The 24,045-nt window shown below is 41.6% G+C and overlaps 1 protein-coding gene across 2 annotated transcripts in view; it reads left to right on the top strand.

The window, feature by feature from the left end:
• Positions 1-12,160: 12,160 nt before the first annotated feature.
• The window catches only part of CDC42SE2 (CDC42 small effector 2), an 83,516-nt gene continuing 71,631 nt past the window's right edge, over positions 12,161-24,045 (top strand). The window contains exon 1 of one of the 2 annotated variants that reach the window (XM_020797560.3): positions 12,161-12,697. The gene's annotated coding sequence lies outside the window, so the exon portion shown is untranslated. The remainder of the gene's footprint in view (positions 12,698-24,045) is intronic. The other variant, XM_020797559.3, reaches the window with a different exon arrangement.

The raw sequence follows: 24,045 nt of genomic DNA, 5'->3' as shown, positions 1-24,045 counted from the left end.
TGACCTTGGGCACACAACTTGAGAATCTAATGCCAGGTTCTGGCCTCATGAAATGTTTAACTCGCTGTGTGCCGTCCCTGGTGCTATGATGACATGACAACATGATGGAAATATAGCGTGATACTGTCATGAGTTAACACAGCCCTCATGACCAATTTTAGATAAAGGAATTGTGTCATACATGCAAGAAGTGGGGCCATTCTGGTGGCTATGGGTGTGGCTTTGCCTTCCTTAACATGCCCATATGGAGGTGGCAATGTGAACCATCCCCCTGCCCTCACTCAATCACAAGGGTATGTGCGTATGTCTGACATCTTAATAATATGCAGCAAGTCAAAAGACTGAAGGAGGAGGGAGGGGAAGTCGGCAAGAATGTGACTAGTGTGGAAGGGGCATATGATACCGTAAATTGCAGTAGGAGCCCCAGGGAAAAGAACTAAACAATAAACAAACACCACTGGCTGTCGATCCGTTTCTGAGTGCAATTCAAAGTGCTGGTTGTAACCAAAACGACTTAGACCCAAACTATCGAATATTGTCTTTTTAAATGCTTTAAGTCACCTTGGGTCCTCTTTAAGGAGAGAGGCAGGGTAAAAAGATATTTTAGAGAAATAAATTCCGGGGGCCACAGGACTGACTCTTTTTCCCCACCAGTTCTCAACCCACCCCTTCCATTCGCCACCATTTTGTTCCTCCCTCAACCACCATCATGTCTTTGATTGTTTCTCCCTTTGTGCCTCTGTGCAGGGAACTGATTCCTGCATTTAAACCCCACATCCGAAGATGCACATAAACACCACTTTTAAAAATAAAAAGGAGGGGAGATTGGGAGCAGGGTATGACTTTCCCATCATGCGATCCCCTGCCCAGAACTGTTCTCTTTTTCTAACTGATTTCTACTTTTCCTAGCATTTTTTGCCTTTACAGCAAATATTCTCTTTACATAACATGTCCAAAGTATGATACATCAATTGAGTCATTTTAGCTTGTGCTGAGAGTCCATCCTTCTCCACTTTTTGGGCTCACTGTATCAGATTATTGCACTACAGCTGTCATTATGCAAAGTTAAGATTCCTTTGCCAAAAAGGGGGTCATTAAATCAAATAAAATTATTGTCATTGTAAGTATATACATAGTATACACATACAACAAATTCACACAGATACCCAGAGACCAGACCGACATGCACACACATAAAAAAAATTCCCAAACACTCCCCACCCATACATTCCCTGTATTTCTGAGAAGGGAACATGTGTATGAGTGGGAAACACAGAAATGCAAGTATAACTGGCAGAACACAAGACCACATAGCTGGTGTCAACACAACTGAAGGATGCAACAAGATTTGACATGAAAGAACCATGATCAGAATCTCCTGTTTTGTTTGTGTTTTTGTTTTAGCAGCAAAAAGTAGACTGGAGTTGGATTAGTATTGTAAATCTGGGGGAAAGCTCACCCTGAGAAAAAGCTGAGGGAAGCCTTCTTTCCCACCCCGTTCTACTTGAGCCACTTCCCACCCAAAGGTGCTTTATATCTATATCCTGCCTTTCCTCTCAAGAGCTCAAGGTAATGTACTAGGAGGATGTCCTGCACCCAGCCTTTTTCTCCACAATAAGAAGTTATACTGTGACAGTGTAAACAGTCCAAGGTCACTTAATTGCACAGTCTTCCAAATCCAAGTCTAGCAACCTAACGACTCCATGGCCTAACCATTAGTTTCCTCTTACACTGCCTCATGGGGTGCTACTTACCCTCACAGTGCTCAATCTACTATCAGGCTGATAGCTGGCTCAGCATGACGTAACAGTACTTCCTCCCCCAAATCCAGCAGTCTTCCGTGCCACTCCAAAACCAGCTTCAGAGAATTTGTTTATTGTGATTAAATTCATCTGGAAGGCTATTATGCAAACAGACGTCCTGCGGGTTCTGTTGCATTCATTTGTTTCTGTTGCACTGAAGGGGAAAAAAGTGCCTCCATTGTTGATTAGTTGCACATGATAGCCGAAAGCAACCCATGTTTATTCTGACTGGATGCTTAATTTCCTTACTGAACCCTCTCTTCCATAGTGTTGTACCAAAGGGAAGTGGGGAAGTCTCAGAGCTGTTGGGCAAGAATTACAAAACAATGGCTTGTTTCAAACAAAAGGATTGTTGGTTTGCAGAACTCTTGAGAAGCAAACTCTCCTGGATCTGTAAAATTCAATGAATTGACAACATGTTTTGTCAAAGCAGGCAGCAGATGTCCCTTGATAGGGCCACCCTACCATTAGGCAGAGGAAAACAACCTTTTTGGGAGAAAATGCTGAAGAGCAAACATGACAGCACTCCCTCTTCCAGTTATTCTTCTTGAGCCTTCTGCCTGGCCCTTTCTCTTTTTAAAGGATTGACCTCTTTTGTGCTGCACAGCTTATTCTACAGCCCCTGAACGGACACTCTGCCTTTAGGTACGGTGGGACGTAAAACACTACCTCCTTGAAGTGGACTAGCTCAAACACTAGTCCATTCAGTTTCTGTACATAGAATAATGTTGGTGCTATTTCCTCCTTTGCCTCAGGCAGCAAGAATCTTGGGCCAGCACTGCACTCAGCTCATCCTTATCTTCCCCTCATATTCACCATGGCACATTTACCTGTGTCAAGGTACATTCAGTAGAGCATGGATTCCAGTTCTATCAACTATTTATTAATTTCAGTCTGTTGTTTGAGCACAGTGTCCTTGACATTTCAGAGCCATTTCAGGGCCAAATTTTGAGACCAAGAGGTAGTGGTGAGTCCTTCTGATGTCACTGAGGCATTCCCATGTGATGTCACAAAGATGGGTCTTTGTGATGCCACTTAAGCTGGGGCAGGCAAGGACTGGGAACAATTCTAGAACTAATTCTAGGTCAGAAAACTCTGGGAATAGTACACAGGCAATCTGGGTAAATGGCCAGTGTCTATGTAAATTAGTCTAGAATTTACCTAGTCAGGTAATTAAGGGGAAATTGGTTTTAAAAAAACCCTGTTTCTAGGAATTTGATTATTATTTGGTTGGCAAAGAATAAGAACGGGGGGGGGGTACAGAAACATGGAAGATCAGCCCAGTTTCATCAAACAACACCATCCTGGTTTGCACACAAACTAGCGGTTTGTATGGTAAAATCAGTCTAGGAAAAAAAAGATATCTTTACTTAACAGTTACCACCAGCCTAGGAGTAGCCCCTCCCCCCAAGACCTTGCACTGCAGCAGCTAGAGCTTACACAACAAGAAAGCTCCAGTGTCATGACAGTGGCCCTCCACTCCCGGTTTTTTTCCAAATGGAACAATGGGACCAACTGCATGTATCCACTTGTTCCCTCCAACACCCCCATCCCCACGCCTGGCTTTTTTGTGCATAAACTGCAAGCACAACACATATACAAACACATTTGTGCTAAGTCTGGGAATTTTAGCACCAGCTGGGAATGGGTGGAAATGGGTGCCCAGCCTGTAAAGCCTCTGCACACAAACAAATCAACATTTTCCCTTTTCCAGGACCAGTTGTCTTGAGATTTGGAGTCCCCTATCTGAAAACATGGGCAAACACAACAGTGTCCCTGAGACATCTGGTGACTTCACAACTTAAAATTGCCCAGAATATCGTCGGGGTCCAGCTACCAACCCTGGATGACATCTTCACACCCCGCTGTCTGAGGAAGTCACACAGCATCCTGAGAGACTCTTCCCATCCTGCTTATAACTTTTTTGAACTGTTGCCGTCTGGCAGAAGATATAGAACAATTAAGACTCGGACCACACGTTTTCTGAATAGTTTTTATCCCAGAGCTATAATTGCACTTAATAATGAGCTTAAAGACCAACAGTAGTGAATGGTTAGTTGGACTGTGTTACTTGGCCTGCGGTGTAGATGTTTGTATTTTTAGTGGGGGACTTTTAGTGGGTGGGGAGTGTTGGGGGATTTTTTAGTGGGTGGGGAGTGTTTGGGGAATTTTATGTTTGTGCATGTATCTGGTCTCTGGGTGTCTGTGAATTTCATTGTATGGGTATACTGTGTATATACTTACAATAACAATAAATAAATAAATAAATAAATAAATAAATAAATAAATAAATAAATAAATAAATAAATAAATAAATAAATAAATAAATAAATAAATAAATGGCAGCCTTCCCAAAAGTTTCAGTTTTGGATTACATTTTCAGAATATCCAGCAAAACTAAAAGAAAAAGAAAAATTAAAGAGGACAAAAACATTGTGGTTAATTGCTATATTTAAATACTTTAAAATATTTAAATATTTTTAACTGACTGCTGTATTTTAATGTGAGCTTTCCTGGGCAAGTCCTCTTCTTCAGACAGTTTCCAAAATGTGGTTGATTCCAAGATTTGTATCCAAACACTCTGGCTACATGACTGTTTGTTTCAGCACACAAGATTTTTATGGAAAGCCTTACCCATCCTTGCTGCCATCTACGCCAGACTGTGGCCAGATACACCTGCTCAGGTACTATAAGCAGGTGCCAAGATTCCTTTGGTGGGTGTGTTGTTATTTTGGCATACCAGCACAAAGTTCCCTGGTTTTACTTTAGTAGGAACAGTCCTGATGCTAGAACAGATGGAAAAACAGACTGACCATGCCAAGACATCAAGGAGAAAACTGGAGCTGAGCTCCCAAACGCATACAAGGTATGGGCCAAGTAGAAGGAGGAATCTTTATTATGGCATGACAGTAGTCAGACAATATATTTTGAGTAAGCACAGCAAACAGGATTCTACAATGATGGATGATGCCCCAAACAGACAATTATAACTATGAAACTGGACCTCAGATCAGTACCAAATATGGCACAGCTGTGGCAGAAAGACTGCTTTTGCTCTGTGATAAATTTGGATGTGTTTGGGCAAAGGGTTTTCGAGTTGTGATTTTTAAAGCAGTAACACTGTTTTACCCCCATAAAGACACAAGCGACCATTTCGTCAGCTAATAAAAAAGAGATGAAAAGTGTAGATAAGACAAAATTTGCACACCTGTGGAGAAAAACCTCTGTTTTAACTTTTCTTTATCCACAGGAATTAGGACAATCATGGCTCTAATTCAGACCCTTTAATTGCTGCTTTTAAACCCCTAAAATTTCTGAAATAGCTACCTTTTTTAAAAAATAGATCATAATATACAGCCACTTAAAGCTGTGAACGTACTGTTTTTCCCCCTTTTATGACTTTGAATTATCTCAAAGCACATTTTCCTTGGTTTAGTCATAAGTTTATGGATCCACAAGATTTCATATAATTTTTAGATGTTATCCTCCCTAAACCAATGTCAGATCATAGATCCTATTTGCATCCACAGACTACACCACAGAAATCATGGGTCCAGCTCATGGCTTTGCAGTGGTGCCAAAACATGGATCTGATGCATAGATCCTCATGGATCCACATGATTTTGGTGTAGGATCATCCCCAAACCACTGCCTAGACATCATGGGTCTCTGAGCACATGGCTTTGCAGTGGTGCAAGAGCAATGATCCAAGGCACAGACAACAGCAATAGCAGTAACAGTAACAACCTTAGAATTGCAGAGCTGGAAGGGACCCTTTGATTCAAAAAGTCACGAAATGGCTCAATATTAGTGCATAACATCAAGCCCTCATTGCCAGCAGGAAAAAAGATGCCAAGTTTTACATAGCAAAGGGCAGCCTTCTCCCAGTTATCATAGTACAGAGACTGAGAAAAGGCCCTCCTGGAAGATCTTAAAAAGCAGATGGAGTTGGGTGTCATTTGCAACTTGGTGGTACCAGATCACAAAATTCTGAACAGCCTCTTTCAGCTTTTTCATATATATGTGAAGTAGTATGGGGAATCATGTAACCCTGAGACACACTAATGGTCAAGGTGTTGAACAGGAGTTACTCAGTAACGCTACCATTCACAAAGAGACACCATAGAGGGGAAAATCCCAGAAGCTGACTCCTTTTTTCCTCAGGTAACCATTTCTCACCCAAACACAAAGCAATTATCAGGGCTGTTTTTCAACAAATGTGAATGGCAGTAAGCAGAAGAGGGTATTATGTAGAATGTAGACCATCTTAACTGCTGCCATTGGTGTTACCACCATTCAGGCTGCCCTTTGCTATGTAAAGCTTGGCATCCTTTTTCCTGCTGCCAATGCAGGACACAATATTTTGCAACAATATCGTGCCATTTCCTGGCTTTTTGAATCATGGGTACAGAAGCACAATATCCCACATTCACAAACCAGAGGGTGGTGTTTTTTTTTTTAAGAATTCAATTAAAATACATGATAGAGGCTCCCCCAATGTTAATCCAACTCTAATTTTCAAGCATTATATTAAATAAGAATCCCCCTTTCACTTAATACTCATTATCTTTTATGTCTCCTACATGTTTAGATGTTCTCTGTTTGGGTATTGCACCTGAGAAGCAGTATAGCTTTTATGGTCGGAAAAATTATTATAAGCCAATTATCTGCATGTGACTCCCTGGTGTACCTGACTGCTGCAGAAAGAAACTGGCAAGAAACAGCCTACAGCAGATAATTGCAATATGGTTTTCCATTTTACAGTTTGGTTTTCCTTTGGCAAAAAGGAGCATGAAATGAAAACTGTTTGGTTTGGTGCGGGGTGTGTATGGTTATTTGGTTGATGTTTTTGAATGCACAGCCTTAAGTTACTAGCGATTTCTGGCCTTGTAAAGATGGAGATTTCTCCCTCACACACCCCCCACTAGTAACTTCTCTCTTGATAGCAATATTGGTAGTAAATCAAATGTACACCGGGATTCACAATTTGGTCACTGATGCAATAAAGGGAATATAATAAAAACTAAAGGGAATTTTCAAAATTACATTTGCTGCAATGCTCATACAATCAGGAAGATAAGGGGGTTATTTAATATTTTATTTATGGCAAATTAAAATTCCCTGGTTTTTGCTATTGCACACCATGGCCAGTTACACAAAAAGGCGAAAGCTGAAGTTCAGCATAATATTTTATTTTCATAGTAAAACACTGCTACATAACAAGAGGATATCCTGTAGACCATCTGGACTGCTGCCATTGGTGTTGTCAACATTCAGGCTGCCCTTTGCTATGTAAAACTAGGCATCTTTTTTCCTGCTGGCAACACAAGCATAACATTGTGAGGCAATATTTTACTATGACAATAAAATATATTACTTAGCCTTTTAGCATATCTATACATATATGAAAATTATTCTCAGTGCTCACCCAGTCAAGACAGTTTCAATCCATAGAGGAAAACCCATGTTGTCTTCAACTTCTTGTGTTGATGTTTATGTCTTTTGTCTCCCTATATCTATATTTCTTTCAGATGGTTACAATCTTTCTCCAAACTGCAAACATGCTCTATTCCAGGTCTTGTGAGTTATACAAGTGTGATGCACCAAGGGAATTTTTATAATAGGAATTTCTATTGATTTTTGCACCTCCTGCAAATACAAGGGCTTGTAACTCAGAATCTTGCAGGTTATCACCATGGTGATAAATGTTATTGTTGTGACTAAAATTTGCAGAACCTGGAGGAATAAAGGAATATAAAATAAAAGAACTGTCTTGCAGCTACTCTTAATAAACTGCTGTTCATACTGAGATACTAACAATCTTAGAGGGCATCTCTCCCACATGTGGAGACTCCATTTTTCCTGTTTTTCTACTGACTGTAATTATACACAGCAACCGTAAGTAAAGTTCTTTCCCCCCACTTAAAATGCCTCCAGATTTTTAACATATAAACTGCACTGTGAAAAAGGGTGTGCCACTAAGACGTAAGCTATTATCTTATGCTTTTTCTCTGCAGTTGTTTGTATCTGATACTTTGCTAACTATAAAAAGGAATTAAGCAAGTTCTCCAGTAATTCAAACCTACATTTTTAAGCACAATGTACATACTCAGGGCTACTTTTTCTACACCCACATTAATTATTTTAACACTCTAGACATATAAAATTGCACACTTTGACATAACCTTAATAGTGAAAGACTGTTGGTTTGCTCTGGCTTTGTTTCCCTGTCTGATGTTTCATGTACTCAGCATTGAAAGATTTGCAGCAGTCTGGATTGATAATGAAATACACATTTTAGACAGACTTTATGGACAATCCGGTGTCAGAAGGGGGAAATCCTTAAGGGATAATTATGGGTAAGTACCACAGCTGGAATTCTCCTCACTTTCCAAGCTGTACAAATTTGCTTGCTTTGGTGACTGGTCTTCGGGTTCTAAGCATATCATGCCTTTGAAGTTTGACTGCTCAAATATGAAAGATCGTCTCACTCACAACTGTCTAACACTACTGTACTTTCAGTTCTAATTACAGGCTCTCCATTACATCTGCTTTGGCCCTCAGATTGATTCAGAGTAGAAATGTCTTATTTCTGTAGGCAAGGGGAAACCAGACTATGCCTCAAGCCAACTTGAGGCTAGTTAAATAGTCCCTACCATTCCTCTGCATCGTCAAACTCCCTTCCCTTTATTTATCTGCTCAGCAATGGTCCCAGCAGGGAGTGAAGATGAGTGGGCTCCATCCAGTCCTTTCTTTCTTACCATGCTGGAGGAATTGTGTTACTGTCCTAGTTATTGGAAAAATAACAAATTTCACGCCTCTTGTCTCTGCTATGGAGAAACAGAGATGGAGTGAAGAAGTGATAAAGAATAGCTATGGATAAATGGCTTTTTCAAGGTTTCCCCTATTTTTATGGGGAAAGAAATTGAGGGGACAATTTAATCCTATTTCCCCAAATAAAATAGAAAGTCATTGAGACTCACTATCCACAACAGTTCTAACATAGCTCCCCCCCCCCATGAATGTTTGCTTCTTGCACTGCATTGGACATTTCAGTGACGACAATGGCATTGGTAGCACCAAGGCCACCATTTTGCTTTAGCCACACTGCCCTCTACCTTGTGTCATTCTAGAGGACTGTAGTAGTAGGGGTGGAGGTGAAGCAGCCATCAAAAAAACTGAGGTAACTTTTGGCAGCGGGGAATCTGAAGTAGCATTCTGTTGCTAGGGTGTAAGGAAAGGAAAAAAAATCTCTAAATATCTCTATCAAGGTCTTCAGGGAAGTTTTAACTCAGTGCTAGTTGTCACTCTTCAGGGTTCGACACCTTCAGGGTCCCTCAAGTGTTACATTGGACATTGGGGGTTGCAGAGGTGTATTTTCTGTTGATTGTAGATGCTTAGAATATAGCTCTCTTGCCTTGTAGCAGGCGTAAAGGCAGGTCATGCTGTTTCCAGATGTATTGTGCCATAATCTGCCCTCAAATTTACCATAAGTTTTATTTCTACATGAAAAGTGCTTCTGTCCTCCTCTCAAGGCCCTTTAGAATTTATCTTGGAAGCATTTTTAAACTTACTGTAACATTACAAGGTGGTACAAGTTGCTGCATTTGTTTTTCCTTTCTGTTACTCATTTCTTTAACACTTTGCAGCTTTCCCTGGCTGCCCACACTGATCTAAAAACAGACCTGTGAAAGGAGTTACCTTATGGGACCTTTCCCTGCATTTTAATTGAAGTGTGGGACACCAGAAAAGCTACCAATTGAGAGATATGACTGTACATTTTTTTACATTAGTCTTCAGCTTTGTTGTAAATAAGGTAAGTAGAAGAATCCTGAATGCCACCTATGAGAATTTCTCTGAAATTTCTTCCCATCATCATCATCTTAGAACTGCAGAGCTGGAAGGAGCCCAATGGAGCATCACGTCAAATGACTGTTCAGCATCATATGTCACATTGACAAATACCTGGGTTGACTTAACCATTCTAACATTGCAGAGATGCAAAGTAACTGAGGCAGCTGAATGCTGACAGAAAGAGAGACACTTAAAAATCTTAGCATTTCAATATTAGATCAATCAGCAACCTTTACTGAATTAAATGGAATGATTATTGCCATGAGTTCTTAGTAAATCAACTGGTGCAGTAAATCAACTAAGAAGTTTCACAGACTTTTAAAATGGAAAGAGACAAAACACCCGCGGTTTTATGGTTTGCTTGATTTCTTTGGGATAGCTAACATAATCTAGTTACATTTCCTCAGATACCCTTTTTAATGTTAGCATTCCCACTTATTTAAAAAATATATAAAATTGGTGTGTGGGAATACAGTGGTGCCTCGCTTAACGAGTGCACCATTTAACGACGAATCCACATAGCGACGCGTTATTTGCAATTGCTAATGCGATCGCATTGCAACATTTTGAATGGCAAAACATCGCATTGCGATGATCGGTAAGTGTTTCGCTTACTGATCTTCGCATTGCGATGTTCTAAAAACAGCTGATTGGCGGTTCCAAAATGGCCGCCGGAAGAAAAAATGGCCACCCGCTCCGTTTTCGCACCATGCCCTCGCTTACTGGGCGGCGAAAATGGTGGACGGATGGGGGAATCTTTGCATAGCGGTGAGTTTTCGCCCCATAGGAACGCATTAAACAGAGTTTAATGCATTCCTATGGGTTCCCCCCGCATAGTGACGAATCCGATTAGCGACATTAATCCTGTATTACTTTGTGCCATTCTTTATAAATTCTTGTCATGTGTACAAAATATTGGTTTCAAAGTAGATCTGATAATTATAATAGTGTAATCCCAAGTATAGCTACTCAGAAGTCCTACTGAATTCAAGTGAACTTAACTCTCAAGTAAACACTCTCAAGTAAGGGCAAGAGGAGAAGGGGACAACAGAGGATGAGATGGTTGGACAATGTCATTGAAGCTACCAACATGACTTTGACCAAATTCCGGGAGGCAGTGGAAGACAAGAGGGCCTGGCATGCTCTGGTCCATGGGGCCACAAAGAGTCAAATACGACTTAATGACTAAACAACAACAACAACAACAACAACATATTATAAACCATGCTTATTCATTTCATTTCACAAACACTGTGTGAACAAAATATTTTTTAAAAAACTTCTGGTGAAGCTTAACTAGTTGGAATTAATTTATTCTCTTTATGCACCTGAGAATAAAAGACATTGTTTTTCTCCAAGACAATAATAACTTGCAGAGATTTTAGGCTGTGGGTGCAGCTATACAGTGGGAGAGATATGGTTCGATCCACTGTTTACTCACAGCTTAGCATATTGGGTTCTCCCAATAAATTACTATAGCCATTCAGTGGACAATTTGCGGGAGTCAGCACGGCGGAGACAGAGAACTTGGTTTGCAGGGAGCTCCAAAAGCAGCAGTTGCCCTAAGGTGTTAACAACATGCTGATAGGCAATTTCCACCTCTTACTTTTTTTGCTTATTTAGTTCTCCTAACTATGCTAGCAATTTAGCAATAGTGTGTTTGAGGTATGAGTTGAAGCCTTTTTTAAAAAGAAAATTGTATAGAGACTAGAGGTGCTCAGCTGAGGGGAACGGACACCCCTGCGAGCACCCCTTTGCATCAGATGAAGTGGTCACATGGGACAGAAAATGGACAAGAACAAATTTAAACATCCCCACTGGCTGAACAACAACAACAAAACTTGGCCTTGTGGACCCAGATGAAGTCCACAATGGACTTCCCCAGACTGAGCTTTGTGTCATGTAGTTACTGAATTTTAATTCAAATACATTTGTGCACAATCTGATGTAAATAGCTTTCATCTTTCACTCTCACACAGCTGGCACATAGCGAAACCAAGCCCTACAACCCAGTAACGGGGCAATCAGCTAGACAGCCTGGATTAACCAGCAATTTCTTACAGGTTTCCAGAAATGCATTTAAGGAACCTTAGCATGAGATTGTCACACATCCCTCAATCAACCAGTCTGGCCGCATATTTTGATCCCTGTACACTATGGCACACAAAACCCTGGGTCACTGTGAATTTCAGCGGGGAGAGGGGGTTGAAAGGGCAGTCGGCCAGCATCCCCCCTCCCCAAACTACAACTCCCAGAATCCTTTGGGGGGGAGCTAAGGAGAGGCTACGACAAGCCCTTAAACCCGTTTTAAGCTTGTGCCACAGATGTCTTCCAACTTCCCCCGCAGCCACAGTCGTGTGACAGCGAGCCCCTTTCCCCACTTGGGTTCACCACAGAGGCCGCTCTCGGGCGTTGAAGCGCTTTAGCAACCACAGCCCCTCCGCCAGCCAGTCGTGTTCGTGTGTGTTTGTGTATCTCGGTGGGGGGGGGGGGGAGAAGAGGTAGTATTCGCTCTGTGTCATCGTCGGGCTGTGGAGGTTCCCGCCCCTACCCTCCTGCCGGGGCGCCGCTCACACAGACGGGAGGCGAGAGGGAGGGTGGAGCGGGAGAGCCAGCCGGAGCCGCGGCCGCATGACTCCACTCCCACCGGGGCCATTCCCTGCGCTCGGCATTCGCCGGCTCCACTGAAGCGGACCGAAAGCGAACCGAGCCGAGCCGCTCGTCGCCTGGCTGCTGGCAGAGCTGGGCAGCAAAGCAAGGCGGCGGTGGCAGCGGCAGCAGCAGCAACAGCAGCGTCGCCTTGCTTGCCTGCCTGCCTCCTCCTCCTCCCCCTCCTCCCTCCCCACCGCTTTCAGCCCGCGTAGGCTCGCCGCCGCCGCCGCTTTCCCTCCGCCATCCGCAGAGCTCTGGGGAGGGGGGCTCGCTCTCGGTGCCGCCGAAACGCCCCCCCGGGCGAGACGCCGCCGGTGCAAGCAGGAGGAAGCCGCCGCGCCCAGACAAAGGGGAACGACAGCGAGCTGGTCCCGGGGATAAGCAGGGAGGTGAGTAGCCGGCGAGGCGGGTTCAAAGGCTCCCCGGTTCGGGCTCTGCTCTCGGCCGCCTTTCCTTGCGGCGGCGGCGGCGGCGGCGGCGGGGGTGGTGGTGGTGGCAGGCAGCCCAGGTAAGCGCTCCCTCCACCTTCCCGCCTCTTTCTAATACCGATCCCCCCCCCCACCGCCACCGCCACCGCCGCACACACGCCTGCAGCGATCGCCTTGATATAGAACAGCGCGCTCCGGCTCGTTCCAGTGGAAGGCGAGGGGGACGCTTGCAACCCGGGGCGTGGAAGCGGCGGCGGGTTTCGGGAGGGAGGCAGGCAGGCAGGCGGGGGGGTGGGAAGCATCGTGGCCGCAGGCATCGGCACCTCCCGAAATAAGGTGCTCCGGTGGAGAGGGACGGAGGAAGGAAGGGATCCCTTCTCCCGGGCAGTCAGTCCACGGCGGAGTGGCGTCCGAGGGCCTCCCTGGTGGCTCTTGTTCCAAATAGCTCTGGGGTCTCCCCGCCCGCTGCCGCTCTAGGTCTCTTGTTCTGAACCCAGAGCTAGGCTTTTCGCACGTGCGCCTGTGTTTTAACCCGTGTCTCTGCCTCCATGGCGCTGAGGGGGTGCTGAACGAGGAATAACCGGGCCATAACGAGGAGAGCCGTTCAGCCGCAGCAGCAGCAGCAGCAAGGAAAGCATCGGAGATAGGAAGCGCCGGTTGATGCTGCCCGTGTGCGGGTGCTGTTGCTGAACTAGCCAGTAATATTATTGATGAGCAAAACAAACAAACAAAAAGGTCTCACACTGGTATAGAACCGACAACGTGTGTGTGTGTGTGTGGGGGGTGCACCTCTGCCGCCTTCAGCGGAAAGCGAGACCACATTGATCGTTCCGTTCCGTTTGCAGAAGCTTAATTTTTTTTTGTTAAAAAAAAAGCCAGGATGGGTTGCCTCATCTGTAAATCCTGTGATTGGTTAATTATCAAGTAAAGCACGAAGAGTCTGTTCTTCACTCAGTTCCTTCCCACTCAGATAGCAGGAAGAAAATTAGGACTTCGGGTTTTTTTCTTGTATTAAAGCAGGGGAAATGTGGTAAAGACCGCCTTGCCATTTTATGTTGTCTCCTCTTCCCTATTTTTTCTTTTTTTTTTAAAAAATGATCTTTTATTTTTAGTGGCTGGCGTTGCCAGATTTGCTCAGCACTTAACTACAGTACTGGCTTCCTTGCAAGGATTTTGATGCTCTTAAAAATTGCTGCCAGGTGAAAGGGAAGAAAATCTTTTTCATACTCAGGTTCTTGTGCTTGGTAAAAGTGGAAAGCATCCATCAAACAGTAGTGAATAGTTTATTTAATTTAAACATGTTTCGCTGTGGGTGAACATGATAGTAGCGAGAGAAAAGGTAGATAGGTTGGGTGGTACCTCGAACAGGTTGTTCGGCATCTCGGTTTCTGGGGCTCAAGGACAAATGGGCAGATCTTTACTCTTCCCCCCCCTTCCTTGGAAAAGAGGGTGTGGTGATGATTCTGTAATGCAGCACTGCTAAGAGTACATGTAAGCAGTGTACTTGTGCCTGTGAATGTGCAGAAGGAAACCCATAATGGTTGAAAGATAGTAAAGATAGTATGCTGTAAAGATTGTATGCTTCTAAGATGGTTGTTTAAAAAGAAAGGAAACTACCTAGCAGAATGCATCAAATCTTATAAAACTCACTGAAGAATTAGAGCCTCCTATGAACAGTACTATCCTTGACATCAAAGATTTGTCGTTCTTTAAATGCAGTAATTATGAAGCACTATAGTTTTTTTGGTGGTTGATGTTAAACCCCCAGCAGTTTGCCCAAGCCGTTCTGTGACTTTTTTCTCAGATGAACACTCCCACTGTGTTCTGCTGGGGCTACTCCCAAGTAAATGTGTTTAAGATTTTTGTCTAAATTGCATTTTTACTGGGATTATGTTGTGCATTATGGCTTTTGCCCAAATTGCTGTTTTTCTCCAGGTATTACAATGTGTAGATTCTAGCTTCTGAGTGGTTAACGTGATGTAAATTGCAGGGTGGTGCATGACTTGATGTAAATATGATTTAAAATTAGATTTCTGTTTTTCCTTAAGTAGATGTTTATATTTTTAAGTGCAATAGCATAGAATGGCATCTTGGTATGTAAAATGTATTGAAGTCAGAAGTAGTGATTGGGGTAGTTGTGAAGCTACTTATTTCTTAACAATAACTGTTTTAAAGTAGTTTTTTATGGTGATAGAATTGGGGATATCTGAGTATCCATTTCAAGATTCATTCCCAGGTGAGAAATATACAGTATATGGATTAGATATATATGTATTTGTACTGTTTGTGAGGACACAGATAGATGTGAAAATGAACCCTATCTGCATCTAGGTGGTGGTGGTGGTAGTTGTTGTTGTTGTTGTTGTTGTTACAGTATTATTAGTATTAGTATTAGTATTATTTGCCAGTGTGCTTATTCACTGGAAGGTGGTTCTAGCCATTTCCAACACTGGTTTGGGGGATGGGAGTGGAGTGCACTAGTATGATTCCCATGTATGAATCTGTACAAAAATGGAAACAGGGAATTGGGTCACAGTTTGTGATAACTCTTTCAATTACAACAGTGTGACACGGGTGTTATAGTGTAGCAGATCATTGTGAATTTTTTTCCAAAGTGAACATTCCTAGTGTAACCAAGAGGTGATAAAGTTTACTCTTGTGTTGAGGTCAGGCAGATCCATTGGGGAGGGGGAAAGTGAATAGATTCTTAATATGCTTTTAGTGTCAAAGAAAGGAAACCAGATAGGCAAAGCTACCCCACATATCAGTTGTAAATGGAGGAAGAAATTAGACGAGGAACAAAACAAAAGAAAAAAAAAATAAAGAAGCCATTAACATGGTGGCACCTTAAAGACTAACTGCTATATTTTAATGTGAGCTTTCGTGGACACAGCCCACTTCCTCAGAAATAAAACAAACTCTAGCTTTTAAATTTTAGGTGCTGTATGTTGTTGCTGTACACAAGAAACTAGCTCCACGGCAGCCATGTCTTTGAGTTGTCACATTGGTAAGTCATTTACCACTGTGCCCTCATTTAACCTTTCTGCACCCTGCTTTGTATAAAACTGCTATGCTGCAGTTTTGTTGCTGGCATGGAAATACTATTTCATGCTTTTGCAGAGTTACCACATCTTGGTTTTTCTCATGAGCCCAGTGTGAGGCCTCACAGGTTTGGTTGCTGTATTGCTACATTCCACGTCTAAGCATTTATTTTGTTAGTATTTCGGCTAGTAAAATGGAGGTATGTAAAATATTAACTGTAGGTTCTGGTTTGGTTTCAGTTCAAAGAGCAATATGCTTTATTTTTCATGTTGTACCTTTCTCATCTACCCTAAACTTTGCCAATAAAACTATTCATCTGTTTAGCTGCTCATTCTGCCTATTCTGGGTCTTCAATATACTTTATGATTTTATCCTTCATAGCCCAATGCCAATATTGTTGGTCCCATGACTTTGTCTTCCTCAGATCCACAAGTCTCATCTGTCCAAAGATTTCTTGTTGCCTTAACCATCTCTCTCCTGTTCGTTATGCCTTGATCTTGCTCAAGTGCAACCACCTCTTTCTCTTACCAAATTTTGCCCAAATACTACCTATTCTATGGAGCTCTTCAGTTCTCATTCCTTAGCATGGGTATATATGATCCTCCAAATGTTGTTGGACTGCAACGTCCATTGTCCTTCATCTGTGGTGGCTAGAGATCAAGGGGTTTGCAGTCCAGCAACATCTGGAGGGGCATTTATTCCCCTCCCCTTCAGTATAGAATTAAACCTAACTGTATGTGAATGGAAGGAAAACATAATCCCCTTTCTACTCTCTCTGCCCTCTATTGCTTTTCTTGAAACAATTTTAAAGCTCCAATGGCTTTTATTTTCATTGGTACACTACAGATTGCCACAGAGGTTGATGGTGGCAACATATTGTTGTGGGAATTTGGTCTTCCATTTGAGTCTTAGACATTCTAGCTGATATATACACCCGTCAGATTTCATCTTCCTTTCTGCCTTTCCTAGTGGAGGTTATGGACACTGTCAAATTTAAATTAATCCATGCCATTTTGGTTTTAGTTTCTTGTCTTCTGTTTCTTTTAGCTTTTTATTGCCATTTCCTATCTAAAAAAATCTTGGTCAAGGAGAAGTGTTTAGTATGTTGAGGCTTCAGCTTATGAAATGCTTACACAGCTTGCACAACTAGTTTAACATTCTTCATATCAGTAGCCGTATTCATTACAATTATTAAGTACTGTACATAAATTCTTTCAGGACTGAGATCTCATATTAGCAGTCCTTGCATCTTCCATTTTGATTGACAATAGACAATGGTTTGGACTCCCATGGTTTGGACTTATGATCAGACAACGTTTTTTCTCTATTTACTCAGAAATGAGCTTCACAGTGTTCAGTGAGACTTACTTCTCAAGTGGTATGTTGAGGTTTTTGCAGCCTTTGAGTTTCTCTCTAGCTACTCTTTACTAACACTTTCCCATTGGTTTGCTGCATGAACTGGCACTATTTCTGGTTTTTCAAGTTTCACCTAGAAGTAGAGTTCCCTAGCCTTTGCTGCCATGACCAATATCATGGTATCAGATGTCTTAAGACAGTTAGGTAAAAGAGATGTAAAAATGTCATATGCAAACCAACCTCTTTACCCTGTTGTGCAGTATGAGATGCAGCAATTACTTTCGTATTTTCTTTTTTGCTGAAAAGGCATACAAAATAACCCATTCCGGTATGTTGTGTGGAAAGAAGGAGATGCGGGTGAATAGGTAATAATTTAACCTGAAAAAAACTCTAAACCTGACTATTATGGGGGAGAATTGCTCCACTGTGGAAACAACAGTAAGCGTGAACACAACCTCTGAAATTTTTGTCAAATTCTAGCAGTAGGTTTGTCAACTTCACAAGGTTTTAGTTACAACCAGTGCTGGCAATTCCTTATGCCCCCAAAAATCCAAGCCTATGCCAAGAAAACCCAACTGTTCAGAAATAACCATGCCAGTTTATCCAGTTGCTTAGTTTGCACAATCGGTTTTGAGTATAGTATGTAACATTAAATTTCGAATATCATTGCAAGGCCTTATATGGGCAGAAGGATGTATAGCTCTGAGAAGTATAGCTGTATAGTTTTGTAAAGTTTCCTTTTAGATTACAAGCCTTCATCAGACACTGTAGTTCATCCCTGAGGCATAGAAAGTTAAGGTATGACTCTGACAACAGTTTTTGTATTGGGAAATCCAAACTGAAGCTAAGCATAGGTAGTAAAGCACAGCGTTTCATCTTCAGGCAGCAAGAGAACTGAGGTTCTTAGGCAGCCTTATGCTTGTAAAAAATGCACAGAAGTACAGAGCAAGTGATTTGCTCAGCCTATCCGTAATTTCATAGCAATACCCTGCAACAGGGGAAAGCAATCTGTCTAGTGGCATTTCAGTAATTCTGACCTCCATATTGCTTGTAAAAGCTCAGCTGTAGCCTTCTTCAATTGAGCTGTCATTATGTGAGCAAAGTCTGTATCTTGTCATGACAGGAGGACAGCAGGAGCTTTTTCAACATCTTGTCGTGGTATTTCTTGCTTACCACAGGAAAAAAGATGTCAGTTGACCTCAGCAAAGAAGGAAGGGCACGTTAAGTAATAAATAGAAAAACAGAAACAGTGTTAAAATGACTTATTTTTTGCATGTTTGTGACATAGGTTTTTTGCTGCTGTATGGTGTGTATAAAGGTGAGTGGTTTGATAACAAAGTGATGGAACAATAACATTATGTGGAGGTGTTACAGTGAGTACAACTATGTAGTGTTTTCAAGAATAAAGGCCATGTTTAGGTCCTGGGAGCATGTAATGGAAAATGGATTCTGGAGATAAATCAATTAACCTCTGCCTTTGAAATGAGCAACTAACTGTGATATAGGTTATCACTCTTGTTGACAGCATTTGGCTTTATTTTAAATATGCAATTTCTCCAGCGCACTCCTTTTCAGTCTTGTGTGCCTGGGTTTGCTGTTACAAACCAAAGCCAAAGATGACTTCATCTAATCATTTAGAAACAAGATCAATAATGTGGCATCTTCACTACTCCATTAAGCTTATTTGTATTAGAATTTTAAATGAGATTTGCAGTGACATTTTAAGAGTTATAGTCTTCTTTCTTTGGAAGGGATTAATGCATCAGGATTAGAAATGAGTCTTGAGATTGATGGAGTCTTGATATGTCCTAAAGATGTGAGGGGAGGGGAACATTTCATTTGCAGTATCTTTCATTGCTTAATGCTTACCATTTTCCCTTGTGCATATTTTATTTGGAAATGAGTGTTGGGATTGCTTTGCTCAGTGGTTCGACATCTGGCTGCAGACCAGAGATTGAGGGGTCAATTCTCCACTGTGTGTACCAGGAGAAGAGCCAGCCTGTATAGCCTTGGCCAAGCTTCACTGTCTCAGAGTGTGCTTAGAGGAAGGGAATGGTAAACCATTTCAAAGTACTCTGTACTTTAAAAACTTAAAATGAGTTGTCATAAGTCAGAACTGACTTAATAGCATGTGATTATTACTGTACTATCATAATGGTAGTGACATAATTTCTGCTTCATCCTACAAGTCATCAACTTTTGAGATCAGATTTGGAGTATTTCATGTTTGGGACTACCAAAAAAACACAAACACAAAAACCTTCTCCCAGTCCAGCTTGACAATCACCATGCTGGCTGTAGGATTCAGGGAACTATACTCCTTAAAAAGTAAGTTTCCCAATTCTAAACATGCACTCAAAACAATTAGCAAAACTCAGTGGAATTTGTCAGGGAAGGGTCTACAGACAGGGCTTTCCTGTTCACCAGATGTGATACCCACTTCTTGTGATGTTCTCTAGAATAGTAATGTTTATGGTATTAGCCTTGTGCTGAATCTGTGGGGAGCAGCAGATCAACTGGATTTAGATAACTGTTGGGCGGGTGTTAAATATCTGCCATAACCATAATTATTTCAGGAGATCCCACGTAGCTATTTTTGCAAGTTCAGTAGTTGAAAATACGTGCTGCCACTGTCAGGTGGATTGCCTTGAGGTAACAGTTTAGCAGTAAATTTTGTTTATTACACTGGGCTGAGACAGCCATTCCTATACTGTACAGCTGCATGCCCAGGTAGTCCTGTATGAATAGACTTCTGAATATGTGAACTTGCCAACAGTCTTGATCATTAAGCAGAACAGTTTGATTGGCAATTGGCATAGGAGGGTTTAGACTTGGAATTAATTGGCAAATTTAGATCACCTTGGACAGAGTTTTATGGGCAGCTTAAAGAATGAAATGATTGTGCACAGTCAGTGAACTGTGTATAATATTTAGTGCTCTGGCAAGTGAGTTTTGAATTGCTATACCTTTATCCCGTGTTTCATGTTGTTTACTTGATTTGCATCAGTTTATCCATATATATATATTGCTTCTCTCACAGAGATTGCCAAAATGACTAATAGTCATTTTGGCAGAATACTGCCACATAGCTGTTGCCAGAGAGTGGGTGTGGGTTAGCACTATTTCAGAAACTTCCTGTCTGTGGGTTTCTCATACACCGTTGATTGGCTGCTGCGAATTAAATGCTGAACTAGACGGGTCTTTGGTTCGATTCCACTTGGCTCCCTTTGTGTTCACATGTACCATCATCATCTAGCCATATTTGTGCATCTAATGAACTAGTTTGTCAATCAACAAATGATCAGACCAGAAATAAACCAGTTAGTCTTTAAAAGTGTCCATTATTTATATAAATTAGTATTTTCATCTTGTTGCTGCAGACTGATGTCATTTATTACTTGTTCTGAATCTTACCACATATCTTCACAGTTGGGTACTTGTAGCAGCACTTTAAGACACAAGTAGGGATGAAATATTTAATTCTCTGTAACTGTTTTGGAGTGGAACAATGAGGTGTTTGTTTTCTCTGTGTATAAAATAGGATCCAAACACAGCAAGCTATTTGTTTGCTGAATAATTGGAGGTCACACGTGGCTTCTAAACATATTAAAGCATTATAAGGTTTGGATTTTTAGAATCTAACTCTTGTTTGAGGATGGATTTCACTCTGTTTTGCTCTGCCTCCACCCAAGTTTTGCTTTTGTAGCCACTCAAACCTGTGAAGTATAAAATCCTTCAAGGGGCAAGGGAGGTGTGTGGGGTAAAATATTGTTACATGAGTTGGAATATAAGTACATTCCATGGCATATGTGTGCATCAAATGAAACATGAGATAGTTTGCCAAATTATTATTTGGTCCCTTAGAAACTGTTTTATTATAAAACTGTTATATTATAAAAACTTAGTGCAATAGTGTTTTGTAGCTGCTAGTCAGATGAACAAGCTTGTTCCTAAGAGCGTTGTTAATTCTTCACTAACTTATGGAGGGGAGAGAATTTCTGACCCAGAAGTATTTGTTTTCTGCTGCTATAAGAATAGTGGGGATATAGAAATTCAAGTGAGGTGGTATACTTGTTGGGTTGCAGCACCTAGCTATACAGCCAGGGACCAGAGTTCAGATCCTCAAGGTGTCTCCTGGCAGAACAGCCATCAAGAGATCATCAGGAATGGGTGTGGCTGGTGGAGGTACATGCCTTGCCACCTATGTGACCTGAGCAAGCTGCATTAGTCGCAGAGTGCCATCAAAAGGAGGAGCTGGTAAATGACTTCTGGGCACGTATCTGCTTATTAGATTAATAGAAAGTGAAGTGATCTAGTGTCAAAGTATTTAATTTTGTTATATCTGCCAGAACTGCAAAAACATAGTTCTGTAAATGTTAATTTGGAAAGAAACATGCCATTACAGTATATTATTTATCAGGTGCATCTGTTAGGTAGATACAGTTTCCATTTGCCTGTTTATGTGGTTTGCCTGGTAGCTCAAGCCAGAAAGAGTTTTGGTATAGGCTGCTATTTCATATAATCATGTGCTGGTAATGGCTATAACAAAAAACAGTAGTTGTACTACCTCCTTCCCTGCTTTATGTTCAATATTGCCTTTAGTTCTGTGCATTACTCATGTTCTTCCCCCATTTAGCTCTTTTGTTCCCATCCTATTTTCATGCTATTGTATTTTATTGCTATTGTTACTGTGTACTTGTATTTTGTATTTGTACTTGCATTACCAACATGAATTTGACCAAACTCTGGGAGGCAGTGGAAGACAGGAGGGCCTGGTGTGCTCTGGTCCATGGCGTCATGAAGAGTCGGACACGACTAGACTAAACAACAACTTGCATTTTATTGATCTATGTTATATGGTTTTATGGTTATGCATTACGTCCCTTTGGGTACTTTTAGAAGAAGTATAATAATCATATTTGGAAGTAAAATAAAAAAGGGAAAAGTTCATGAAAGAATTTTTAGAGCTTCATGTCCAAAGTTGGAATAGATATGGTGGCATTTAGCTTTGAATAGAGATGGGGCCAGCCCCCCATGGGGAACAATCATCTGTAGCACCCATAAAAATGGTAAAACTCAGCTGCCTAAACCCGGCCAGAGTAGTACTTGCACTAATGGGGTGGTGTTTAAATCAAATAAACAAGTAAGTAGTGTTGTCATTACATCTGGTGCTGAGCAATGCTGTTTGTTTCAAATGCAAAATAATTGATTGGGTTAGATATTTTAAAGGGCTATTCAGTGAGGTCTTTGTAGTTAGCACTAGAGGAGGGACAGGCAACCTCCTGCGGGGTGGAGGGGGGCACACTACTCCCCAGAAACCTTTGAGGGATCATATCCTTCTTCCACTGGGAGTTGTCATTGCTTCTACAGAGGTTCAAGTGATTTTGTTAAGAAATAAGGTAGGTAGGGATTGAATTGCCTTGTCTTCCTGCAGAATTGTGTCCTGACACAGACATTTTGCTTGGCTGTAAGGAGCCCACTTCTGCAGAAAAATGGAGTATGTGAGTTTTTCTGCAGAATAACAGAGTATGCTCTCTGCTTTCCCCCACAGTTTCCAGCAGCACTGGAAGCACCGTGACTGTGGTAATAGCACAAACGAGGAGCTCTGTGCTGTCTCTGTTTAGCAACACATGTAGAAACAGGAAGGAACTACAGTCTATTTTCTTTATGCATCTACTTAACCCCCCCCCCCCCGTATCTTTCTATGTTAAACAATAATTTATTTTCATTTGAGTAAATTTCTAGGTTTTGGGTGTTGTTGTTGTTGTTATATGCAGACTGGGAATCATTGTTTAAAATAAACCTTTGACAATTGTTAAAGAAGCCAACAATTGACTCTGGATTGTTTTGCTGCTTTGGTCAATTAATTAGAGCTTATTTCAAACCACAATTCCTATTTCACTTGTAACAACAGGAACTGCTAAAGTGAATCTGAAATGTTACGTATCCCTTCTCCCATTTATATAGGAAGAAGAAGTAATGAGGAGCTTCTGACCTTAAAGCTAATGCATATAAGACTAAATTATGGTTTAGCATTATATGTGTTATTTTCTAAATTCAACTCGAATTAGGACAGTCTGGATTATTGAGTTTTGGAAAACAAATTTAGCATGTAATATTTCAACAAGGCTTTTTAAAAAAATAATTTAAATATACATTTCCTTCAAGGCCCACCCCCAAGATGTTCTTTTCTCCAGTGGACAAGTAGCATCTCCACCAAAAGGCATAAGTTTTCTGCTTGGTGCCTCGACTTACGACCGTCTCAACTTGCAACCAATTCGAGTTACGACCAGCTCCAGCCATAAAATTTTGCTTTGACTTGCGACTGGAGCTTTGAGTTACGATTAGAAAAAAGATGGGGGGAAAGGCAGGGAATTTAAATTGCTAACCATTGGTAGGCAAAGAGGCTGCTTCTTTGTAGCTCTTTCTCCCAACAGTTAGAGCATGTGCGTTTGCAGAGAGGCTTCAGACTGCCTGGTGCTGCTTTCTGCTTCTGAGTACTGTACATACAGGGTTTTGCAGGGTGGCTTTGGGCTGGGGGGTATGTTTCTGTGCTGTGATGTTTTTGGTGATTTTTTTCCAGCCCCAGTGCATTCCAATGGGGCTTGCAGTGTTGTTGTTGTTGTGTGCGTGTTTTCCGACCTGAACACATTCCGACGGGGCTTGCAGTGTTATTTTGGTTTTTTATGTGTGCCCCCCCCCGGTCCCAGCGCGTTCCAATGGGGCTTGCAGTGTTGTTTTGTTTTTTTGGTGTGGGTTTTTTTTCCAGCCCGAACGCATTCCGATGGAGCTTGCAGTTTTGTTTTGTTTGTTTGTTTGGTGATTTCCCCACCATCCGGAACAGATTAATGGGGTTTCAATGCATTCCTATGGGAAATGGTGCTTCATCTTATGACCAAATTCTCGAATGG

Source organism: Pogona vitticeps, chromosome 2, assembly GCF_051106095.1.
Source record: "Pogona vitticeps strain Pit_001003342236 chromosome 2, PviZW2.1, whole genome shotgun sequence".
In the NCBI taxonomy this organism is placed as follows: Eukaryota; Metazoa; Chordata; class Lepidosauria; order Squamata; family Agamidae; genus Pogona; species Pogona vitticeps.
The sequence above is the reverse complement of the archived record's forward strand: the minus strand, read 5'-3'. Positions and strand labels throughout refer to the sequence as shown.